The sequence below is a fragment of the Stegostoma tigrinum genome, chromosome 24 (genome assembly GCF_030684315.1).
Source record: "Stegostoma tigrinum isolate sSteTig4 chromosome 24, sSteTig4.hap1, whole genome shotgun sequence".
Lineage (NCBI taxonomy): Eukaryota > Metazoa > Chordata > Chondrichthyes > Orectolobiformes > Stegostomatidae > Stegostoma > Stegostoma tigrinum.
The window spans coordinates 27,341,386-27,365,597 of NC_081377.1; the positions used below are offsets into that span (position 1 = coordinate 27,341,386).

Sequence of the window (24,212 nt, forward strand, 5' to 3'; positions counted from 1 at the left end):
GGCCAGGCTGCTGAATTGCTTACAAATGGGACTTCTGCAATTGACTGTATTAATGTTGAGCAGTTAGTGTCATTTACCTTTAAGAAGTATGAGCTAATTTAAAACTGTTGCCACTATTTAACTCACACCAAATCCTGTTCACTTGTGCCTATGCTTAGTGACCTACATTGACTTGTAATCCTGCAACACCTCAATTTACAAAGTTCTCAACCTTCCATGGTCCCATCCCTTCTTATCTTTGTCACCTGTTCTAGCCCTACTACCCTTCAAGATGCTGATGTTCCTCCAGTTCTGGCCTCATGTTCATCCCCAATTCCCATCATTTCACCATTGACAGGCTGATGTTTAGGCACCAAGGACTTAAGTTCTGGAATTATTGTTTCCAAACCTCTCTGCTTCTCCTTCTGAAAACAGTCTTTCGAGCTTACCTCTTTGATCAAACTTTTGGTAGTCTACCTCAACAACATGTTGTTCAGTTACCATCCAATGAAGCATCTCAGGACATTGCTCCACAATAAATATATGCAACTTCCCTGCTTATATTAGTTTTGCCTCAATGCCAACCTAATAAAATCAGTAGCTCTGATCGCGCTATAAAGGGTAGTTTGACAGCACAGTTGAATTTGAATGTGTGCCCAAACTGCAGTGCTCCACGCGCCCAGCTTCCACCTCCAATCCATTCTTTCCAAGAGGGATTGCTCGGGAAGGAATGAAAGGGTAGATCAAAGATTTCAAGCACAAGTGAGACCAATCAGCATTTGATCTCTGTTTTTGTGCCTTTCTGTTGATTTCTTTACCTGCAGTCCTTTATGATAACTGCTTAAATTTTAAGTTTTTTTGTCCAGAGGTGTGGTTGCTTCATTAATCCTTGCTGCTGCTGGGTATAGATGTTGAGACTAGCATTTGCTATGTTTTTGATCAGGTTTTGACTACCAAAAGATTCACACAAGAGGCTATGTTACTTGCTTGTTGCTAATGAGAAAATCTCCAGGCAATGCATTTGTAATTAATCAGTAGTAACCCTGCGAAAATGGGCCACACCACTGCTTTTGGTAATGAACGTTCTTGGTAATGATCCCTGATTAAGACTGGACATTCATTAAATCTGTGCCCATGTTATGGTATCACATCAATCATTGTATGCTGCATTCTCTTTGCTTCTCTTGATTCTGTGACTGCACATGATGGAGCAAAGCGAACGTGTTATCAGATTTTACTTTCCAGTACTTCACAAGCTTGCCTGCTGCTACTTTACGAAAATGCCACTCTGTGTGGTTGCTCCTCCTGTGATACCTGTTTCACCAGTTACGGAGTGCAAGAGGCAACAAATGCGGAAACTACTGGAGAAACCCAGCAGGTCTGGCAGGATCAGTGGAGAGCGAAGCAGAGTTAATGTTTTGAGTCTGGTACAACTTTTCTTCAGGACATTGGACTATGAGGACATGGTCACCAGCTGTGGCTCAGTGGGCAGCTCCACTGCAGGCCTCAATGTGGGAATGAGAGAGTGCATCATTGTTCCACGTGTTCTCTTTCTAATTAAGCCAGTGTCTTCACAAGACCCTTTGAATCTGGCAGCAAGAAAGGCAGTCCACAGCAGCACAAACTAACATACCCAACATTGATCTGCTAATCACTCAAAACCAGCTCTGCTGGACAGGGGCTTCACATGCCTGACATCGATGTTATGAGACAACAGCTCCACTCAGAGTTTGGTCGCAGGAGGAGACTCCACGGAGGACGGTGGAAACATTTTACGCATGCTGTCAACATCCTGCCATCTCCTGGGAATCACTGACCTGCATCTGACCAAAATGGAGAGCTTCATTTGTGAAGGCAAAAAACATATCAAAGGTTATCCTGAGCAACTGAACCACTGGACGAAGCTGGGGCTCCTGTTCCTGCTTCAGGTTTGTCTATTAATCGAATCTTTCTTCCAGAATCCTGACTAACACGTTCCCTGCAACAATGCCATTTAAACATATTTTCCAACCATTTACCTAACCATTGACTGTGGAGTTTCAGGTAACATATTGGGCATAATAAGCGAAACAGACACATAATGCACTAATTTTGAAAGATATTCTATTTTGAGTTTCCACTAATAGTCATTTGCATTTTGCAAAACACAAAATTTACTAGAAACCAGCACAAGTGGGCAATGTTTTAAAACATAGTCAGAAGTCACATAACACCAGGTTACAGCACAACAGGTTTATTTAAAATAATAAGCTTTGGGATGCTACTTCTTCAGGACTTCTGACCTTGTCCACCCCAGTCCAACACCAGCATCTCCACATCATGATGTCACTTTAAAACATAACTATTGGAGAAAAGACATTTTTACTCTTAGAAAAATTGATCTATTTAAGACTGGTAAGAGGGAGTAAATTGATGAACACTGTTGACAATAGGTTTACATAAAAAAAACGTTTTTGTAATCAGTGCCAACCACCTGCCACAAGCAACCATATTTAAATTCAGAACCATTTGCAACTTCTCAGATACTGAAGCTGTCTATGTTCGAATGCAGCAAGATATAGACAACATCTAGGCTTGGGATGGCAATTAATAACTAACACTTACGCCACACAAATACCAGGTAATGACCACCTTCTTTAGGAGACAATATAAACACTGCCCCTTGACATTTACCATCCCTGAATCCCCCATTATCAACATCCTGGGGTTTACCATTGACTAGAAACTCAACTGGAATTGCCACATAAATGACAAGAGCAGGTCAATGGCTTGGAATACTGCAGCCAGTAACTAACCTCTTAACTCCCCAAAGCTTGTCCATCGCCTACAAGGCACATGTCAGGAATGTGATGGAATACTCCCCACTCGCCTGGTTGAGTGCAGCTCCAATAACACTCAAGAAGCATGACACCATCCAGGACAAAGCAGCCCTCTTGATTGGCACTACATCCACAAGCATCTACTCCGTCCACCGCCAATGCTCAGTAGCAGCAGTGTGCACTTTCTCAAAATTGCACTGCAGAAATTCACCAAAGATCCTTAGACAGCACCTTCCAATCCCATGACCACTTCCACCAAGAAGGACAGGGGTAGCAGATACATGGGAACACCACCAAATGCAAGTTCCCCTCCAATCCACTCACCATCCTCACTGTCACTTCACTGTTGCTGGGTAAAAATCCTGTGGGCCTAACTGCAGCACATGGACTGCAGTGGATCAAGAAGGCAGCTCACTGCCAAGGGAAACTAGGAATGGGCAATATATGCTGGTCCAGCCAGTGACACCTGTGTTCCATGAGTGAACAAGAAAAAAAGATTGAAAATTATTTTTAAAAGATGTGAAGGACTGTTTGCCGGTTAAAATAGGGTACAAATCACAACTATATTGAAAATAATCACAATTTTAGCTTTTAAAATGTGGAATAGATTAAATGGCCATTTTCCTCACAATGCCTTGATGCCCTTGAATCAATTGACCCCTTATCAATATGTTATCTTACCACAAGCATAATGTCTTTCTTCATTGATAAATTTTACCTCTGGTGCCCTACTTATAAAACTCTGCACGTTTCACAATCTCAGTATATCGCAAAATACTTTACAGCCAACAAAGCTCCTTTGAAGTATATTCGCTGTTGCAAAATAGCAAACACAGCAGCTGATTTGTGCACAGTGAGCTCCCAAAAACGCTGATGAGTCAATGAGCTGGAACATTTTTCTCCATGATGTTGATTGAGTGATAAATATTTGCCCCAGTATTGGGGAGAATTGCCCTGCTCTTCTTTTGGAATTGTACCAGGAGCTTCTTCTGACCCATTATAAAGAGCAGGCAGGACAGGTCTCAACAGAAAGGTGTCAACTCTGACAGTTCAGATTACCTGTAGAAGGTCTCACTTTCTGGTGCTACAAGGCAGTGAATGAAAATGAGCAGTTGATGCAGATTGTGGTGAGTTGGTGCTTTGCTGTGCTGCCCTGTCTGACAGGCATGCAACTGAGGGAATACACTGCACGTTTGTTTCCCTTCTCTTCGTCCACACCCCTCTCCCATCCTGAATGCATTGCTTTTTTCAGTGTTTCCAAATGCATTGCTCCATTACGACACCCTCATGGTGAGCAGCCATCAAGTTGGGTAATAAACGTTAATCACTGCCAAACCCGACGATGCTTGTATCTGACATCCAGACATGTGAAGTGTGATAAGCAAATGGAACTGTAACTGTTCTAAGTTCTGAGTTCTAACTGTTCTAAGCTCTGAGGAAGGGTCACCGGACCCGAAACATTAATTCTGTTGTCTCCTCCACAGATGCTGTCAAACCTGCTGAGCTTTTCCAGCAACTTTGTTTTTTTGTTGGAACTGTAACTATTCCTTTCTTTATCCTTCTTAAATTTGAGCTGAGGTAAGCTGAATTGCTACTCATTCCTGTCTGATTACACAGCAGCTCTTGCAATGTGAATTGTTTGACAAATGGTCAAGCTACTCATAGGTGTGATAAAAATAAAAGTTCTGCCCTGAGCCCCTGAACCTGCCCCTGTTGTGCTTGATCTCATAAACCGAGTATGTGAAAAGTCAGTCAGGGAAGTCAATAATTTAGCAGTTGCTATATAAAGCAGGCTGAGGTCCCCAGGGTGGTGTCTGATGTTACAGACCACTGCTAGTGCTGTTACCTAGACAAAATGGAGATGAACTGTGAAGATGATTAAAAAGCACATACAATCTCACTCAGCCACACATACAAACACACGCGCACATGTGTGTGTACACATGTATGCTCACACATACAAACACAGGTGCACATGTGAACATACAATTGCACACTCACATATTCATACACACGCTGTTTCTGGACACAAACACATACAGGGACATACACATTAGTCAGTCATTGTTGTGGAGAAATGTTGGGTCATGGTGAACAGTTTCAACAACGGCTGCTTTACTGTAAAATAAATCCAAATTTTTGAAGGGATTGGTGTAAGTGCATGCTATTATACTATGTTTCTGCTTGTTTCAAATTTGCAATGGAACAAAAGCACTGAGAAGGTACTAAAAACAAATTGCGTTTATATAGGGCCGTTAATGTGGTTAGAAACAATTCCAGTTGTGTATTCAGACAAAAAGTTGACACTAAGTTACAGAAGAAGATATTGGGTCAGCTGAAGCTTGGTCACAGAGGTAGGTATTAAGAATGTCTGACAGATTGGAGGAGTGAATTCCAGAGCTCAGAGCCTAGGAGCTGCCAGTGACAGAGAGATTAAAATCAGGGATGCGAGGCAGAGAGCAGAATTGGAAATGCAAAATAAGAAACGAAATCAGAAAAACACTAGGACTTAAGCCTGATACTCAACCAAAGTTTTCCTCTACCTCATCCACTGCAAATTACTGCAACAGTATCACATTTAGCTAGGAGTTGTCCATCTCTCCATGGGGGTTTCTCATTCCAGGAGTGTGCGGAGTTTCACTTGCGTAAAGTTAGGAGAAATGATCCTTCAGTCTTTGTATCTTGGGTGGCAGAGCATGCTCAATTATGTTTTGACACTGAGGGATAACTTAAAGGAAGCAGTGTTTTGCTTTCGACTTTCTGTCCTCGCACACAGACAGAATTTAGCATAATGTGCCAGGATGGAGGAACATCAGTTACATGGAGAGATTAGAGGTGCTGTGATTATAATGAACAAATAAAGGAAATGAGTTTATGTGCATTTAACAAGCATGCCAACATTTCAGATTCGCAAAGGGTTTCTTACATCCATTACAGCGCAATTTCTTCCCCCAAAATGTCCTAGGACTGGATCAAAACAGGTGCCTTATGTCACCTAAAGAAATGTACTAGGGACAAACCTACTCTATCTCCACACTTTGGGTTCCATACTCCCACAAATCGAAAATCTGATTTCTTTGGAGACAGGCCAGCTGTCCCTGGGGACTGGGCACACGTAAACTATGGTCTGGTCACAATCCTACCAGAGTGAAAGTGGGGAACACTGGGTTTGGTAAGGGACTTGAGATTTCTGACTTCTTCCAGCATTTTTGCCGTGCCCTGAAAGATGTGGAGATACTAGGTTTTAAGCATCTTTTATAAACTGTCCATTTATTTCCAAGATGAGTGAGAATTGGGGTCAAGAATAATTCATGAGTATTTCTACCTGAATGCAACATTAATATGTTTCATGTTGCTGTGAGGAAGAAAACAGAGGAAGCAGTTTTTGAGACCAGGTTACAGCCTTCCCTATAAATCAATGAGAAACACAGGCAATAGATTCTGTGTAATCACTAGGGAGAAGAGGCTGCTGACTTTGTGACCTACCACAGCCGGATGCAGGAGGGATATGGTCTCCAGTCTAAAAGATACATGACATTCTATCTTTGAATGTCATCAACTATCTACTGAAATTAGAACAGGTACTTTACCACAGAGCCACTGGACTGTGTGCACGTGGCCTGATTTTAAAATGTTGCATTGCAGTCATAAAAGGGAAGTCTGGTGTTCAATCACTGGAGAAATTTGAGCTGATATTTGGGAATCAAAGCATTCTTTTGAATCTTGTGAGGATTCCAGAAGCTTGATCCAGGGGGAGCATGATAGCTCAGTGGTTAGCAATGCTGCCTCACGATACCAGGGACCTGGGTTCAATTCCACGCTTGGACAACTGCCTGTGTGGAGTTTGTACATTCTCCCTGTGTCTTCATGGGTTTCTTCCAGATGCTGTTGTTTTCTCCCACAGTCCAAGGATGTATCGGTTAGGTGGATTGGACATGGGAAATGCAGGGTTTCAAGGATTAGAATAGGGGGTAGAGCTGGGTGAAATGCTGTTCACAGGTCCTGAGTGGACTCAATGGGCCGAATGGCCTGCTTCTACACTGTAGGGATTCCATGATTCAATGATCCTGGATTGGCCAGGGAAGACGAATCACTGGAATACGCTATACTGGTGGTGGTGGATTGAAGAAACCCGAGGAAAGCCTCTGAAAATAGTGAAATGGGCTTAGACAAACTCATTGGAAACTGGGAGAAACTGTGACCCGTTTGCCAAAAAGAGCTGTAATTCCATGGCCATTAGAATGGTGCTAAGTACAAAAGGGAAACATTATTTTCTTCTGTTTAAAGAGCAAGTAAAAAGAAAATGGTTTCAGCAATTTGTGGTTTTAAAGGTTTTAAGCTATAAAATTTTGCAATATTGTTCTTTCAGCTTGGAATGGGATCATCAAAACTTTTTTAAAAATTATCAACTTCTAAAGATGTTGTAATATGGGATACTAAGAGGAGCATAGGGATCTTCATTGGAGTGCATTTCCATAAATTCTTGAAAGTAGCAAGATAAATGGATAAATTGGTTAAAAAGGCATAGGGGATCCTTTATTAGCCAAGGCATAGAATGTAAGTGCAGAGAGATAATGCTAGAACTAGTTAGACCATCACTAGAGTACAATGTACAATTTTGTTCACTGCATTATCAAAAAGATATCATCACATTAGAGAAGATACAATGTAGATTTGTAATTCTGAGTCATGAGACTAAGCTCTATTGTAGAGACTTGAGAATACAGTCTTCGAATTCCATCTTTCAGATGAAACATAAAACCAAGGTCTTAGCAACCGGCTGTGGTGGATATATAAGTTCCACCATTTTAAGGGGTTGCAGAGAGTTCCAGCTGTTGTCATGGCCAAAATCACCAAAATAGCAAATACCTGGTCATTTATTGGATTGCATTTGTGAAGATCTTGCTGCGTACAACATGACTAGTGAAGATTTTCCCAACAGTGACTGCATGCCATTGCCTTCTTGGCATGGGATGTGCCAATCTTGTGACTAATTGCTCCCTGCCTGCTCCCACACCCCCTACCCCTTTCCAATATGTAATATGCCCAGCTTTGATTCCCAAATGTCAGCTCAAATTTCTCCAGTGATTGAACACCCTTTTATGACTGCGATGCAACATTTTAAAATCAGGCCATGTGCACACAGCCCAGTGGCTCTGTGGTAAAGTACCTGTTCTAATTTCAGTAGATAGCTGACGACATTCAAAGATAGAATGCCTGGTATTTATAATACTTTATCTTAGCTTCTCAAAACCATGCCGAAACACTTCACGTCAAATCACTTTGAAGTGCCGTTCAGCCATCAAACTCCTCCAAACACTAATGTGATGATTGTTGATTTGTTAATTTTGATGGTGTTTCCTGGGATTGTTGTGGCAAAGATGGAGCGCACAGAAATGGAGGTAACCCCCTGGTATGGGTAAGTAATTGGTTGAGAAGTTGGACACAGTGTTTAGAAATAAAGAGAATCAACTCCACCTGGGGCAGGTTGCAACAAATGTGTCCCTCAAGGTCTTGTACAGGGACATCTCCTTTTTACCAATAATTGGGATAAAGGCTATCAATTAATGAATCCAGGTTTGCAGGTGACAGCACGATTTGGGGTAAAGTCATGTGTGCAGATGAGAACAGGACAAAGTGAATTGTTATTTCATGATTAATGTAGTTGCACCTGAACCACCAGAGACAATGGACAGGCAGGAATTGGTTTAAGATGTGATTCAAACAATGATACCTTCAAGAATGTATCTATATTCACAAACTGCAAGCTCGCTAAATCATTTAGATCCTGGAGTGGGATTTGAACTCCCCAAATTTATAGCTTGCAGGTAAAATGGGGACAGAGAATGATGTGGAACTAACCTCGATTTTGTGTGCTTATCATAACCAGCTCAATGAAGCTGCATAGTTTGTGAGCACGGACCTTGCTGATAATCTTGGTGAAATAAGCGGAATATTCTACTTTGCACATTCCCTGTTCTCACAGCTTAGGTTGTGTCTAGACGTTTTGTCATCTTTGCCAAGTCTTGAGCACAACATTACTTGTAAGGCCATTGAGAAACAATTCAGTGAGCTGATGAAATCTTTTGCCAAACAATAAGGTGCTTCTAGAATTGAGTAGCAAAGATTCGCTTGACTGTGTAGTGATAGAAGATAAACTGCTTAATTCTTTTTTATTTCCCACTGTCCCCGACCCTCCCACTTTCCCTGTCTTACTCATGGCCACTCACCTGGAGAATGGTGAAAGATGCCAGAAACAGTTGGTGTTGGTCTTGTTTTGAATCCTCGTACTTACTGAAAACAGGGGTTGAGAATGAGTTTTGTGCAAAGCGGGTCTATTTTGCCTGCAGTGTGCAACACTACAATCAAATATAGCTTTATTTCATTTTTTCCTATGTCCCTTACAGATGCTCTAATTTTAAAAACATTTCACAAGTTAATAATTTTATGAATAAAGACTGATTAACTGACCATTCAGAGAGTTTCTTGCTCTTGTAATTACAGATCAATTACAGGTTGTAAAGCATGGGAAAGGAGTCTGGTTGATTTAATATTTAATAATGCTGCTCATCTACAATGATTCTACAATTTAAAAAAAATTATTAATCAAAAATAAATATGTTTTTTTCATCCAGCAAGCTGGCAGGAAAGGAGAATGAATGGTTATGTAGTTCCTGTAGCTTTAGTTGCTATCATTTGACCGGTATGTGGTTGGAGCTAGAAGCTAACAAGTTTAGTGTAATTTGGCATATGTTTTTACATCTAGCTATGGAAGCATATATTCATTTATAACTACATTGCATATAGCTTTTTGTTTCTTTATGCAACCTATACTAACATCCTTCACGGAAGGTAATCTGCCATCCTTACCTGGTCTCTCATACATATCACTCCAGATCCATAGCAATGTGGTTGACTCCTAACTGCCTTGTGAAAAGGCCCAGAGATCCAGTCAGTTCAAGAGCCACTGGGGATGAGCAACAAACTGTGGTGAACATAGCCACAATGGGCAATCCGGGGAAGCCCTGCCTGCATGAAGTGTTGAAGTTTTAATTTAAAACTTGCCTTTCTGTCTTCCGATCTTCAAACTGCCTCACTAGTGCCTGGTGAAGGCCCTGAAGCTGTCAAGTCACCAGTACTCAGATTGGGCCTGGCAGCTTGCCACTGCAGTAAGATTGTTGAATTGGCCCCAATGCCAGTGAGTGAGAGCTCAGGTCCCCGATCACATCCAATGTTAGGGTCGCAAGACCTATGTGAGAATCCTGCTCTTTGTTCCTGAACTCCAGTGACCATTAATGTGATGGCAAACACTGCTTCATGTGGATAAGTCAGCTGAAGGATGGCACTCGCCTCTGTATTGCAGGGATATGCCAGCAGGGATTATGTGATCAAGTCGTGGAATAGCAATGGAAGCCAAAGACCTCTGACCCAGACCGGGAGTGCTAACACTGGTGGGTGATCACAGACTGTCTTTAGCTGTGATGTTTTCCATAGTGGAATATCTTAATGGAATTCTCTGACTTGGTGTAGGAAAGCTGGTGAGAAGAGCGGACAAATGATACTGCAGTACACTTTCCAAAATGAGTGATGGATGATGGTAATTGTTAACTACGTATGAACCAAACACTGCAAAACATCCAAAGGTCGGGTGCATCTATGAAGTGAGAAACAGGTATTAATGTTCAGACTGTTGACCTTCATGAGAGTTGGAAGATGCTCAATGAGTTGGTGGCAGATGTCACTTGCAAATACTGTCAGTTTTCAATGAGGGTAAAGAAGGGTTAAAGCTGATGCTAATTCTGTGAAGTCTAACATAGTAAGAAAGTGTGTGGGTACAGCTGTTCACATTTCTGCAGCTGGCTGCCTCCCCTACAGCTGACCGAGGGAAATAAGGAAATGAAACCACTGCTTTCCACATTGTTTGCTGATGTGCTGTGGATCTGACCGATGTTCTATTATTCCATTTATTCAGCAATTTGGTTCAGTTACATTTATTTTCATGAGAATAATTTTCCAGAATTTAACCTTAATCAAAATACTACCATGTTCCAAATATGGAATGTATTTATGTTGAGATGCCTTCCTTGTGAATGACCAATCAAAAGTATTGGGTTACTTTCAGTTTATGTGTATGTTATGGGACAGAGAGGATGCGTGAGAACATGTCTGTGAGATGCTTGTCTGGGGGTAAAGATATCCTGTATCTACTTGCGGTGAATTTTCACACAGTCTTTTCTGACCCCACCTGACATTTAAAAGTTGCAGATATCTTGCCAGACATCAGAGAAGACCAGTAAAGAAATTAAGCCTCGTGACAACCTCCCTGTTCACAGAACAAGTGTACTTTATGTATATGCATGCATTCAGCACATGTGCACGTTGCTGTATGTATCGCTGCTGTACATATGGCTATTTACCTCACATGCTGGCATCCTCAGATTGAAGGATAACTGACAATCATTGTTCTTACTGTAAGCTGGTCTCTTGCAATTGTGTGTATATATGCCTGTGTTAAACTAAGCGTGCACATATAGTGCATTTGTGTATATACAACCTGACTGAGTATATGCTGTAGATGTGGGTATACACTTGAAAATACAAAAAATCTACTCCGCCACATATGTGGAAAAATGATTTACTTCCATTTCTATTTGGATGTAAGTTCCTGGAGTACAGGGTTGTTTCAGAGTAAAGATAATAAAGTGTGAAGCTGGATGAACACAGCAGGCCAAGCAGCATCTCAGGAGCACAAAAGCTGACGTTTCGGGCCTGGACCCTTCATCAGAGAGGGGGATGGGGTGAGGGTTCTGGAATAAATAAGGAGAGAGGGGAAGGCGGACCGAAGATGGAGAGAAAAGAAGATAGGTGGAGAGGAGAGTATAGGAGGGGAGGTAAGGAGGGGATAGGTCAGTCCAGGGAAGACGGACAGGTCAAGGAGGTGGGATGAGGTTAGTAGGTAGGAAATGGAGGTGCGGCTTGGGGTGGGAGGAAGGGATGGGTGAGAGGAAGAACAGGTTAGGGAGGCAGAGACAGGTTGGACTGGTTTTGGGATGCAGTGGGGGGAGGGGAAGAGCTGGGCTGGTTGTGTGATGCAGTGGGGGGAGGGGATGAACTGGGCTGGTTTTGGGATGCGGTGGGGGAAGGGGAGATTTTGAAGCTGGTGAAGTTCACATTGATACCATTGGGCTGCAGGGTTCCCAAGTGGAATATGAGTTGCTGTTCCTGCAACCTTCGGGTGGCATCATTGTGGCACTGCAGGAGGCCCATGATGGACATGTCATCTAAAGAATGGGAGGGGGAGTGGAAATGGTTTGCGACTGGGAGGTGCAGTTGTTTACTGCGAACCGAGCGGAGGTGTTCTGCAAAGCGGTCCCCAAGCCTCCGCTTGGTTTCCCCAATGTAAGGAAGCCACACCAGGTACAATGGATACAGTATACCACATTGGCAGATGTGCAGGTGAACCTCTGCTTGATATGGAAAGTCATTTTGGGGCCTGGGATAGGGGTGAGGGAGGAGGTGTGGGGGCAAGTGTAGCACTTCCTGCGGTTGCAGGAGAAGGTGCCGGCTGTGGTGGGGTTGGAGGGCAGTGTGGAGCGAACAAGGGAGTCACGGAGAGAGTGGTCTCTCCGGAAAGCAGACAGGGGTGGGGATGGAAAAATGTCTTGGGTGGTGGGGTCGGATTGTAGAAGGCGGAAGTGTCGGAGGATGATGCGTTGTATCCGGAGTTTGGTGGGGTGGCGTGTGAGAACGAGGCGGATCCTCTTTGGGCGGTTGTGGCGGGCGCGTGTTGTGAGGGATGTGTTGCGGGAGACTTGGTCAAGGGCATTCTCGACCACTGTGCGCGGAAAGTTGCGGTCCTTGAGGAACTTGGACATCTGGGATGTGCGGGAGTCGAATGCCTCATCGTGGGAGCAGATGCGGCGGAGGCGGATGAATTGGGAATAGGGGATGGAATTTTTGCAGGAGGGTGGGTGGGAGGAGGTGTATTCTAGGTAGCTGTGGGAGTCGGTGGGCTTGAAATGGACATCAGTTACAAGCTGGTTGCCTGAGATGGAGACTGAGAGGTCCAGGAAGGTGAGGGATGTGCTGGAGATGGCCCAGGTGAACTGAAGGTTGAGGTGGAAGGTGTTGGTGAAGTGGATGAACTGTTCGAGCTCCTTTCAGTCTTGTTTTATTGTCTACATGGTCATGATCAACTCACACTTTGTGCTATAAATTGTTCTTAAAGCCTTTACTTCCTGTCACATGTACCCATTCAAACTTTACATAAGCAATATGCTATAAATTGCTAGATAACAAAGTGTGGAACTGGATGAACATAGCAGGCCAAGCAGCATCTTAGGTGCACAAAAGTTGACGTTTCGGGCCGAGACCCTTCATCAGAAAAGCTTTTCTGATGAAGGGTCTAGGCCCGAAACATCAACTTTTGTGCTCCTGAGCTGCTGCTTGGCCTGCTGTGTTCATCCAGCTCCTAACTTTGTTATCTTGGATTCTCCAGCATCTGCAGTTCCCATTATCTCTGCTGCCATAAATTGCTGTAGACTTTAAATTTCTTATTCTTTCATTAACTTAGATTCTCCTCCCATTGTTGCAGTTGGTGTAACGTGACATGCTGTGTTTAATTTGCCCATCCCTTACATACCTTAACTGTCTAGAGGTTAATTCCATGTTTTTTTGATATTAGTGGTATCGATGGACTTGGATGAAGATTCTCCACAAAGTATTTTAAAAACATTTCGGATCAGCAGGCTGACATGCCCAAGAAAGCATTAGAGGCATTTTAAGCCATTTTGTTCTGAGCTGTTCTGCATGTTGTGTGGCACATTATTGACTTCTTTAATCTACATTGTAGACTTTCTTGCATTGTTCCCCATAATTCCTCGTCCTTGTTTAATAATTAAACAGTTTCTTCAGAATAAACTGTTAGGAAGGGATGTGGGGTCTCAATCCATGCTCGATGACAACTGTTGTTTTAGGTAAGTTTGCAGCTCAGTGATTACCTTTCCATTAACATGAGGTCTTGTTTTTAGGTTTGGACACTGTACAGTTCAGTTGTCAGAGTCAATAAAGAGCTCCTAAAAAGATGATAAAAGTAAATGTTACATACAGTTCATACAGTTTAAAGGAAATAGCAAGTGCTGAAAGTACATTCTCATTATATATTAATAAATGCATGAGTGTGTAAAATATAAAATCCCTTGGACCTGAATGTACTTCCTTTTGGCTTTTCTCCCTTATTCTATGTATACATTCATAAGAGAAATTGCAATGTGAAAAATTCACATAAACAGGAGCTCTGACTCTGACATCAACTGGCTTACTCATATTTGGTGGGTTGCCAAAGCCCTTAAAACTTTGCTACCATGAATGACGAGGAACCCAATAATCTAATATGAAGATGGCGATGGCCTTATAAAGACTATCGATTTTGTAGCCTGTCAGACCTTGTTAGACCTCCGAAGAAAGACATACTTACATTTACGAAAGTGCCTTTCATGATCTTGGTGCATCCTAAAATGCTTTGTCGCCAATAAAATTCTTTTTGAATATGTTCACGGCGGCAGTGGTAGAAATGCAGTGTCCAATTTGTGCATTGCAATCTTTAGCAAATACAATTAAATCAAATGATCAGTCCATCTGTTTTAGATGTATGAATGTTGGTCAAGACATATTCTTCGAAATAGTGCCTAGGATTCTTTTACATCTACCAGAGAGAGTGCGCAAGGCTTTGGTTTTACATGTCACCCAAAGATGGCACCTGTTTGGAGCACCCCTCTGTCAGACCTGCATTGGAATGTCAGTGATAATGGGAACTGCAGATGCTGGAGAATCCAAGATAACAAAGTGTGGAGCTGGATGAACACAGGAAGCCAAGCCAAGCAGCATCTCAGGAGCACAAAAGCTGACATTTCAGGTGTAGACCCTTCATCTGATGAAGGGTCTAGGCCTGAAACGTCAGCTTTTGTGCTCATGAGATGCTGCTTGACCTACTGTATTCATCCAGCTCCACACTTTGTTGTCTTGCATTGGAATGTCAGTTAGGTTTTGTGCTCATATGTGACTTCATGCTATGCTGCAAAGGAAGAGATCGCTGATACAAAAAGAACAATAATCTCCTCAACCAGTGACATGCCCTGTCTGATTCCCCAAGTACTGGTTTCTCTGACTTGGTGTGCTATTGCCTCCTGAATTTTACATCTTCTGCCTTCACAACGTGATGCATGCCCTCCACAGTCTCAGTATAGGGCCAACTGTTGTTCATAGTGCTTGAGCATTTCCTGTGCTGTGGGAACTGATACTTAAGAGATTCAATTTACAGTTTGCACAACTGGTTTTTGCTCATGATGTGCTGTTTGTTTTTTTGCACCTAGTCATTGTCAGCTTTGCTTCAGCATCTCAGATAATTCAACCACAATCAATGTGTTCAACATATTTAAAATGTTAATTCAAACTCCTCTGAGAACGTAATCGTCCTACTGACAAACTAACTCATCCAGAGACCAGAGCATTTCTTCTCCTAATACTGGCCCAAGTTTTCTGGTCTCTTCATTGTCAGTATGATGTGCTGACCTTCATGTGAATTTTCAGGGAAGCTTGAACTTGCAAAGAGCAATTTCCTCAGGAACCTATCTATCTATCTTGGACTTGGAGTTAAAGTTGGAGACTTCTGACATTTCTATAGCACCTATTTGAATTGCTACCGAGGAAATGTCTAATAGCTGAGTAACATACTCATTAAACCCTGAATACTGGTTCAGCCCATCCCAATGCCCCCCATCCCACTCTCAGCCCTTCCAAATTACTTCCACTGATCGAATGTCCACTCTCCGAACTGCCACAACACAACTACAACCCTCTGACCATCTGACCACATTATTGCCCCCCAACTAGACATGGCCTCCCCCCATTTTCACTGCGCTCCTGAACTGATCACCCGTTCTGATCTGACCCATGGACACCCACCCCCAGACCTGCCACTGTGCCACATTGTCCTGCAAACACCCAACCCCATGTCACCTCCATGCCATTCCACCCATCTAACACACACCAGCTGACTGACCCACCATCTCACCCACTTGCCATCCTATCCACTTGTCACCCTTGGCAGCTACTACTACACCCATCTATCACCCTATCCACCACCTCACCCACTTACCACTACACCTGCCAGTCATCCATCTACCCGCTAACCACCCTAACCATCCATTCTTTCCTCCACTCACTAACATTCACATTGGACCTTTAAACCTATTGTTCAGCAGCTAATGGCATAAAAGGGACACAGCAGGACATCTACCATCTTTACAAACATTGCAATGGAATATCCCAATAGATACTACACTTATCCTTCCTGGGGGATGTTATGGAGGACGTATTAGGAAATAAAAGGAGCATCAAAAGGTGGAAAATATTCAGATAAAGCAACAGTCTGACAATATTTTTTGCTTATTGGAGATCCAGGGCATTGTGCCTTCTCCTTTCCTTTGAATTCTGTTTTATTTTACATTTTCTCCAATTTTCCAAAGGCTGTGCTGAGGCAATATTTCTTAGGTACCCAGCAGCCTCTTGCAACTCGCACAAATGACGATTCTTTCCTAGCCCAGGTCGTGATTGTCACAGGCTGTGGGAAAGAATCACTTCCCTATTTAACCTTCACACGTGGACATCAATCGACAACAAGTATACATTTGCCTCGCTGCTGTTTGTGACATCTTGCTGTCTGCAAGTTGCCTACCATGTTTCCTACATTTCAATAGTGCACTGTTCTAAAGTATTTATAGGACCAAATAGGAGAGGGCCATTGAGCCCCTTGAAACTCTACCAGCACTCAATCAGATCATTGGACTTTTTAATTCATTCACAGCATGTGGGCGCTGCTGGCAAGGGCAACATTTATTGCCCATCCCTAATTGCCCTGAGGTCAGTTAAAAGTCAATCACATTTGCTGTGGTTCTAGAGTCTCCTGTAGGCCAGAGAAGTAAAGATGGCAGAGTTCCTTCCCTAAAGGACACTAGTGAACCAGATGGGGTTTTTTCTGACAATCGACATGGTCATCATTAGACTCATGATTCCAGATTTTTTTTTATTTTCATAAATTTCAGTTTCCAAAATCTGCCCTGGTGGGATTCAAACTTGGTTCTCCAGAACATTGTCTAGGTCTCGGGATTAATAGTCCAGCAATAATACCACTAGGCCGTTGCCTGCTCTCAATATGCTATATTATAAGCCCATTTATATTCCTTTATTCTGCATTCTTATTCGTGTATCAAAATCTATCCGTTTCAGGTTTGTAATTATTCTTACACTCCTGTGAAGACTGCACTTCAATAATTTTATCCGTTAGAAAGTGCAACAAAGCCCTGAGCTATCAGATACTGAAATGGTTGCAGAGAAATGGAATCTTCTAATTCTGCCCCATTTATTCATAATATGGGAAAATATGCATCTATTGTTCCCTAGTAGATAACACCAATGTCAGTAAAATCAGGGGAAATCTGATAACAAGTTGATTTTCACTGATACATGTTCTTCAGGGGATTTCCCTCATTGTAAAAATAGGGACATTAGCAGACATTCAACTCTCATCTGGCTCAGCTATCTGGTTGGATCTATATCAAGTCATCTTGATACTGTGACCCTAAGTACACGTGTCTAAAATAAATCTATCAAACCCAACATTGACATTTTTAGTTAACCCTCAATCTCAACACCATATTAGGGAGAGAGTTCCTTATTTCCTTTACCCTCTGCATGAACAGAGGCATCTGGACATCACCCCAAATGACTGAGCTCCAAGCTATGCTTCCCATGTCATTAACTCCTTGGCAGAAGGAACAGTTTCTACCTATCCACCCTGTAGATTCCTTTCAAAATCTTAAACAATTGCATTAGATACATTATCAATCTCTCACACATAAAGGAATGACAGCAAGAGTGCGCAGATCTAAAGTAATTGTTAAAAGAAGAAAATGTGATAGGAGAATACATATTTTTTAAGTGATGAGTTGCTAGAGCTTGTAATGAACAGACGGAGATGGTGGTAGAGACAGACTTGGTTGAAGCATTCAGAAGGGAATTAGACTGTCATCTGAAAAAGAAGGAAGAGTATCAGTGATAATGGGAACTGCAGATGCTGGAGAATCCAAGATAATAAAATGTGAGGCTGGATGAACACAGCAGGCCCAGCAGCATCTCAGGACCACAAAAGCTGACGTTTCGGGCCTAGACCCTTCATCAGAGAGAGGGTCTAGGCCCGAAACGTCAGCTTTTGTGCTCCTGAGATGCTGCTGGGCTTGCTGTGTTCATCCAGCCTCACATTTTATTATCTAAGAAGGAAGAGTATGCAGGGTTACGGGGAGAAGGCAGGAGGGTGACACCAAATCAGCTGCTTATTAGACAAACTGGTGAAGGCATCCTGAGACGAATAGCGTTCTTCTGAGCTATAACAATTCTATAGTTCTCTGATTATGTTATACTGGAGGGAATGAATACAAGCCTTGTTTGTGAAATCTGTGTTCGTAATTCACAATGAAACATTTTTGAAGACCAGTTAATGTTGTGCTGCGGGCTAAGTAGGGCTTGATTTGCAAAAGAAACAGTGGGACCTACAAATAATAATGAAATAATAACCAGATAATCTGTTTTAGTGATGTTAAGTTGAAGTATAAATGTTGTACAGCATGTGTATTATAAGCCAGGCAGAGCAATATGAAGTAAAGGCCCTGCACATTGTATTTTGGCAGAAATCGTCTCCAAATTCATGAAACATTGCAGCAACATGCATGAAATAATTGTAACTTATTGATGTGGTGTTCATGTTTTGATTGGTGTGGCAGTATATGCTAGTGCAGTGGATGATGGGTGCTTTCAGTACTGCTTGAGATGTTCCTGATAAGGGAAGTTTCATCCGAGTGTAGGCAGTTAGTCCAAGGACGTCACAAAGGTAATTTTCCATCAAAATAAGTTTACCAAAGACAGAATCAGATCTAGAGCTAAACAGTACCTTAATCTCCAAATTAGATAGAACAATTCATGATAATTCATCAGCAATTAGATTTTCTATTTATTGATTATGCATTACTGAAAATCTAATTGATTATATGTGCTTACAATGTGAAAGTGATTCAGTGGAGACTGGAAATCAGGAGGAAAAAACAGGAAATGATGGAAATAGGTCCATCAACAGGGAAAGGAAATTGGGACCAGATGTACGTTGTCTTATATGCAATGAGATCGAACAACATAAATATTCCAGAATCTTTCTGGGTTAATAATTAAGATGGGCCAAATGGTCTTCGTCAAGGATAAACAGCCCATCACCTTGTGTTTGCTTTGCTTGCTTAGGGTTATAGGGAACAGGCAGGAGAGTAGAGTTGAGGGTTATTTGATCACCGCGAATGGTGGAGCAGACTCAATGGGCTGAATGGCCTAAAATTTTCACAACTGTGACTAATGGTGCTTAATTTAATATTTCCAGACTTCTAACCAAATCTGCTGATGGTCTTTTGTCTCTCTATCTCTGTTATATCAACCAGCTGTACAACCTTCAATATTTCCTTCAATTCTAGCCTCATGCTTATCCCAGTTTTTATTGTTTCAGTGTTGATAGCTCTATCTTCACTAACCAAGACCTTAAAGTTTGGAATTCATGGTCTAAACCTGCCAGCTTTGAAGTTTTTCTTCATGTTTAAGTCACTCCTTCTGTTTGACCAAGCTTTTGATCACCTGTACTGATATTTACATACGTGGCTTGGTGTCACATTGTGTTGCAAAGTGCTTCAACACTGTACCTGTGAATGGATTGCTGTGTTAAAGGTTCTATGGGCTGGCAATTCCCAGTCTCATGGAGGCAGACCTAGAGATGCAGAAAAGGGAGAGGATTATAAACCAGGCTGCTTTCATGGGGGCAAACTTGGAACTGAGTTTGTTCCTCGCTCCAAACAGATAGAAAGCCAGTTAGCCCAATTAAGGCACATTTTGGGACCATTTAGTGCCAGCCCTGGTGGTTTCTCTTTGTATATAAAGGCCAACGGCTTCATTTATTGAGGTCATTAATAATGGAGACGGGAAGCAGTTTGAAAGCCCACAGTCCTGTTAGTCACTCATTCTGTGGGGGAATTTTTCCTCCAACCTTAGGTATTATGAGGCCTCTGAATGTGGTAACTCTGCCCAGGCAGCCATAGGCACCACCACGTTAAGGCATCCTCACACTCATCTGCTGCTTTGGCAGTGCCCACTTCTCAAGTAGGATTGATGGCCTGACATTTTTTAATTCATGTCTAGGACATGGGCATTGTTGGCAGGCCAGCATTTATTGCCCATCCCTAGTTGCCTTTGAAAAGGTAGTGGTGAGCTATCATCTTGAACCGCTGCAGTCCACCTCCTGTGGTTGACCCACAATGCCATTAGGGAGGGAATTCTGGGATTTTGGCCCAGCAACAGTGAAGGAACAGTGATATATTTCCAAGTCAGATTGGTGAGTGTCTCGGATGGGAATTCGAAGGTGGTGGTGTTCCTATGTACCTGCTACCCTTGTCCTTTCAGATGGTAATGATCATAAGTTTGGAAGGTGCTATCTGAGGATCTTTGGTGAATTTCTGCAGTGTATCTTGTGGATAGTTCACACTGCTGCTACTGAGTGTTCGTGGTGGAGGGAGGGAATGCTTGTGGATGTAGTAGGCATCAAGCTGGCTGCTTTGTCCTGGATGGTGTCAAGCTTCTTGAGTGTTGTTGGGGCTGCACACATCCAGGCAAGAGGGGAGTATTCCATCACACTCCTGACTTGTGCCTTCTAGATGGTGAACAAGCTTTGAGGATTCAGGATATGAGTTACTCGCTGCAGTATTCCCAGCTTCTGACCTGCTCGTGTAGCCACTGTGTTGTTGTCTTGAGTCCATTTGAGTTTCTGGTCAAGGATAACCTCCAGGACGTTGATAGCAGGGGATTCAGTGATGGTGCCACCATTGAATGCCCAGGGGTGGTGGTTAGGTTGTCTGTTTTTGGGCCTGCAGTGCCAAGAAGCTACCCATCATCCTGAATAAGACAAAATAGAGATACGGTGTTAATTTAGTGACCACTTGTTGGGAGCTTGTACTGATGGGCCTAATGTGGAGGTCCCAACTGCAAACTTCCGCCTTATAAACTGCAATTTATTCTTGCCAAACAATATAAGCATTCACAAAAAAAATTACTGACCTGTCACCGTGTGCTGTTGGTTCCTGCAGGGACAGTGACGTCAAAAGTGAGAGAGTGCACTTCACTAATCAACTTCCTGTCCTTAACCACATCCTGGGGTTTTCTTTGTCATTGCGATAAAGGCTAAATATTGCACACCGAGGCTAAATTTAGATCCCCACCCACTGACTCTGTCTTGCGTGGGCTGGAAGGGTAGAGAGGTGAATGGGCGCTGAGAAATGTCATCTTTGGTTTCTCACTTCCACTTCCACTGTTTGACACATCAGATAGATTGCCCATAGAAGTGTTGAGGCCGGTTTATTATCTCTCTCTCTCTTTCAGCTAGGTGAAACTCAGAAGCAGTTGCGCTTCCTAAATGAGAAACAGAGAGACAAAAAGAAAAGAACAAGCTCAACACACTTATTTTTAACCTCATCCACCCCCTCCATGTACCAGACAATGTTTCGAAGAAGTGTCATTGTTGTGGGATTGATAAACATCCGCTGATCAGTGCAACAGGCGAGAAATATTGGGAGTTGGTGACCGAGCATGTGGTACCATGGACAGATTACAATGGCTTATTTGATGAATAAGAGCCCATCGCAGAGCTGTGACATTGAGATCTGCCTCTTGAATGAAGTGACCTTTGTATCCACTAGCGTCAGTGTTCTTTTATGTTCCCCTTCCTTCTTCCAGTTGATCCCCCTGGTGGCTGCAGGTGAAACAAAGCTGTGCAGACCATCAGCGTTGATGGTCACTTTCTGTGTAAGACTTCCATGTATTTAAGACCTTACCTTGAACTTCAGAAATGCCTCAGACCATTTAAGGCAAATAATTATGGTTGCAAATGCTGTCAATGTCTGTTGATCAATGGATGAATGCAGCAGACATTTTGCACACAGTTTGATTCCACAAACGATAATTAAATGAATGATCAATCAGTTTAAGATGTTTTTATCAGTGTTGGCTGAAGAAATTTAAGCTGAATTCTGGATAACTCCCTGCTCTTCTTGAGACCAGAATTGCTTTTGATCCCCAGTACCTCACTAAATGTCTCATCCCTTACTGAAATCCCTCCAAAGCTTTTGTCTGTCTATCCCTGCATGGCTTTGCCATTACTGATCTCTCTAACTTTGCCCAGTCTTGCATCGTCCCACGTAGAAGGACAAGGGCAGCAGATACATGGGAAGACCGTAATCTGCCAGTTCCTCTCCAAGCTACACGCATTTCTGACTTGGAAACATATTTCCCTTCCTCTAGTACCTGGGTCAAAATCCTGGAACTCTCTCCCTAACAGTACTGTGGATGTATCTTCACTACATGGACTATGTTAATTAAAGGAGGAAAATCAACACTACCTTTTTGAGGGTAACTGAGCAAAGACAATAAATCGACTGATAGGAGATGCAGTTTGTCATAATGTGTATGTGGACTACATGCTAGTGAAAACCAGGACCTCAGAACATGATCACCATGAGCACTCCTTGTCCCAAAGAATCTAGCAATATGTCTTTTGAATGATTGGTAGAGGTACTATGGAACTAAAGACATTTATATGACGGAAAGAAACACTTGTTCCAAGAAGCAGTGCTGATGTTTTGCTGGTTACTCCTTTGCCCTGCCTTCGTCATCTGAAATCATGTGCAAATCAATGCCTTATCAGTTTACCTTCACCAGTAGACAATCTAACATTAGGACATCTGAAGAGTATTAGCTCTGATAGGTATTATATAATTCTGTATTTGTCATTCCTTAGGATATTCTTGTTCAAGGCAAAAATGTGAGTGTGGAAAGCTTCAGTTGTTTATCAGAATGTCACAGACCTGTTTAATCCTGAGGGGCATTACAGTTCTGGCCCCTGACACTGCCTCGATTTCCATCACCCTAATGTTGGTGGCCATCCTTTTTAGCTGTCCGAGCTATAGAATTCCCCCTCTAAACTTCTCCACTTCTAAACCTCTCCCTCCTTCTTTCCAATGCTTTACCTATCTGTGTTTCCTTATGTAGCTCAGTCTCAAATATTATGTGATAGTGTTGCTGTGAAGTACCTTGAGACATTTTGCTTTGTTACATAATTATGAGCTGTTGCTGTTGTCATTCTTAGTGTGCTGATTTTCTATTGGCAATTGCTAAGTACTTGCCTTAAGGAATGTTGGAAAACTGAGGGGATTTGGGTATAACAGAGCAATTCTGTGGCTGGTGTAATAGAGCATTGGCAATATTCCAGATTTCAACATCCGTGGTCCCTGTCTTTGCTGATGCAGTCAGTGCACAATGTGGGGAGATTAGTAGAAACTCTGAGAAATTAGGGGTAAGATACCCAGATCACAATATACTTAAGTGATGAGTGAGATAAATCTGTGATATTTATGACGAATCTATTAAAATTCGACAGTGAGGAACCTGGCTAGGACGTAGTAAGTAATTTGTTACAGATCCTGCTGGAAGTACTTTCCCACTTCCATTGTTCAGTACTGATAGCAGAATCAGGCAAATTATTGACAAATGCCAACTGTTTAATTTTTTTGTGTCTCTGCAGGTCAAGTAATGAAACTGGATTAGAGATTTCAACAAATCTACAGAGTGTAAAATAAGAGAATGGATGTGTTTTAATATCAGCATTAACCAAAAGGTAAACCTCTGGTTTGTTGATTCACTGGTGAATACTTATTGACTACAGCTGTCATTCAATGATATTGGCCCCATTATTTCTCAACTATGTTGCAGTTTGTCTGTACTGGACATAGTCAATCGCTGAATGTATGATCAAATGTTATCTGGTTCTAGTCCATCCCAGTACTTGTTGTGCCTCTTGACTTTACTCATGATATGTAGCCACAATTACATTTGTACACAGATAACTGAAGTGGCCAGAACTTGTTGCTGAGTCCCATTTTAACAGAGTCCATTGCATCTCAAACATTTTTCCTGAGAACTTTACATATACATTTATTGTTATGTTTCAATTTCCTTTCATGTCCAGGTGCTGCACATGGCAGTTTTTTGACTTTTGTGTCTTCAAATGAAATGAACGAACTGTAGATGATAGCCATGCTTTTCAATTGCCTGATTATTGAACTGGGTTTCCTGGAAGTGGGTAGGAGTTTAAGAAAAAAGAGTTCCGTTTCAGTTCAGGCTATCTTGAGATAGAAGTGCTAACCGAAAAGAAAAGCTTCTGCAGACTTGCCACAATAATGAGCCAGAGTGTGGTCTTGACTTTGATATCAACTGATGTGCTGT

General features: G+C 42.3%; 1 protein-coding gene across 3 annotated transcripts in view; it reads left to right on the top strand.

The window, feature by feature from the left end:
- The window catches only part of LOC125465021 (transcription factor HIVEP3), a 365,357-nt gene that overhangs the window by 123,196 nt on the left and 217,949 nt on the right, over positions 1-24,212 (top strand). For all 3 annotated transcript variants that reach the window (XM_048558059.2, XM_059654309.1, XM_048558060.2), the window contains exon 3: positions 23,512-23,604. The gene's annotated coding sequence lies outside the window, so the exon portion shown is untranslated. The remainder of the gene's footprint in view (positions 1-23,511; positions 23,605-24,212) is intronic.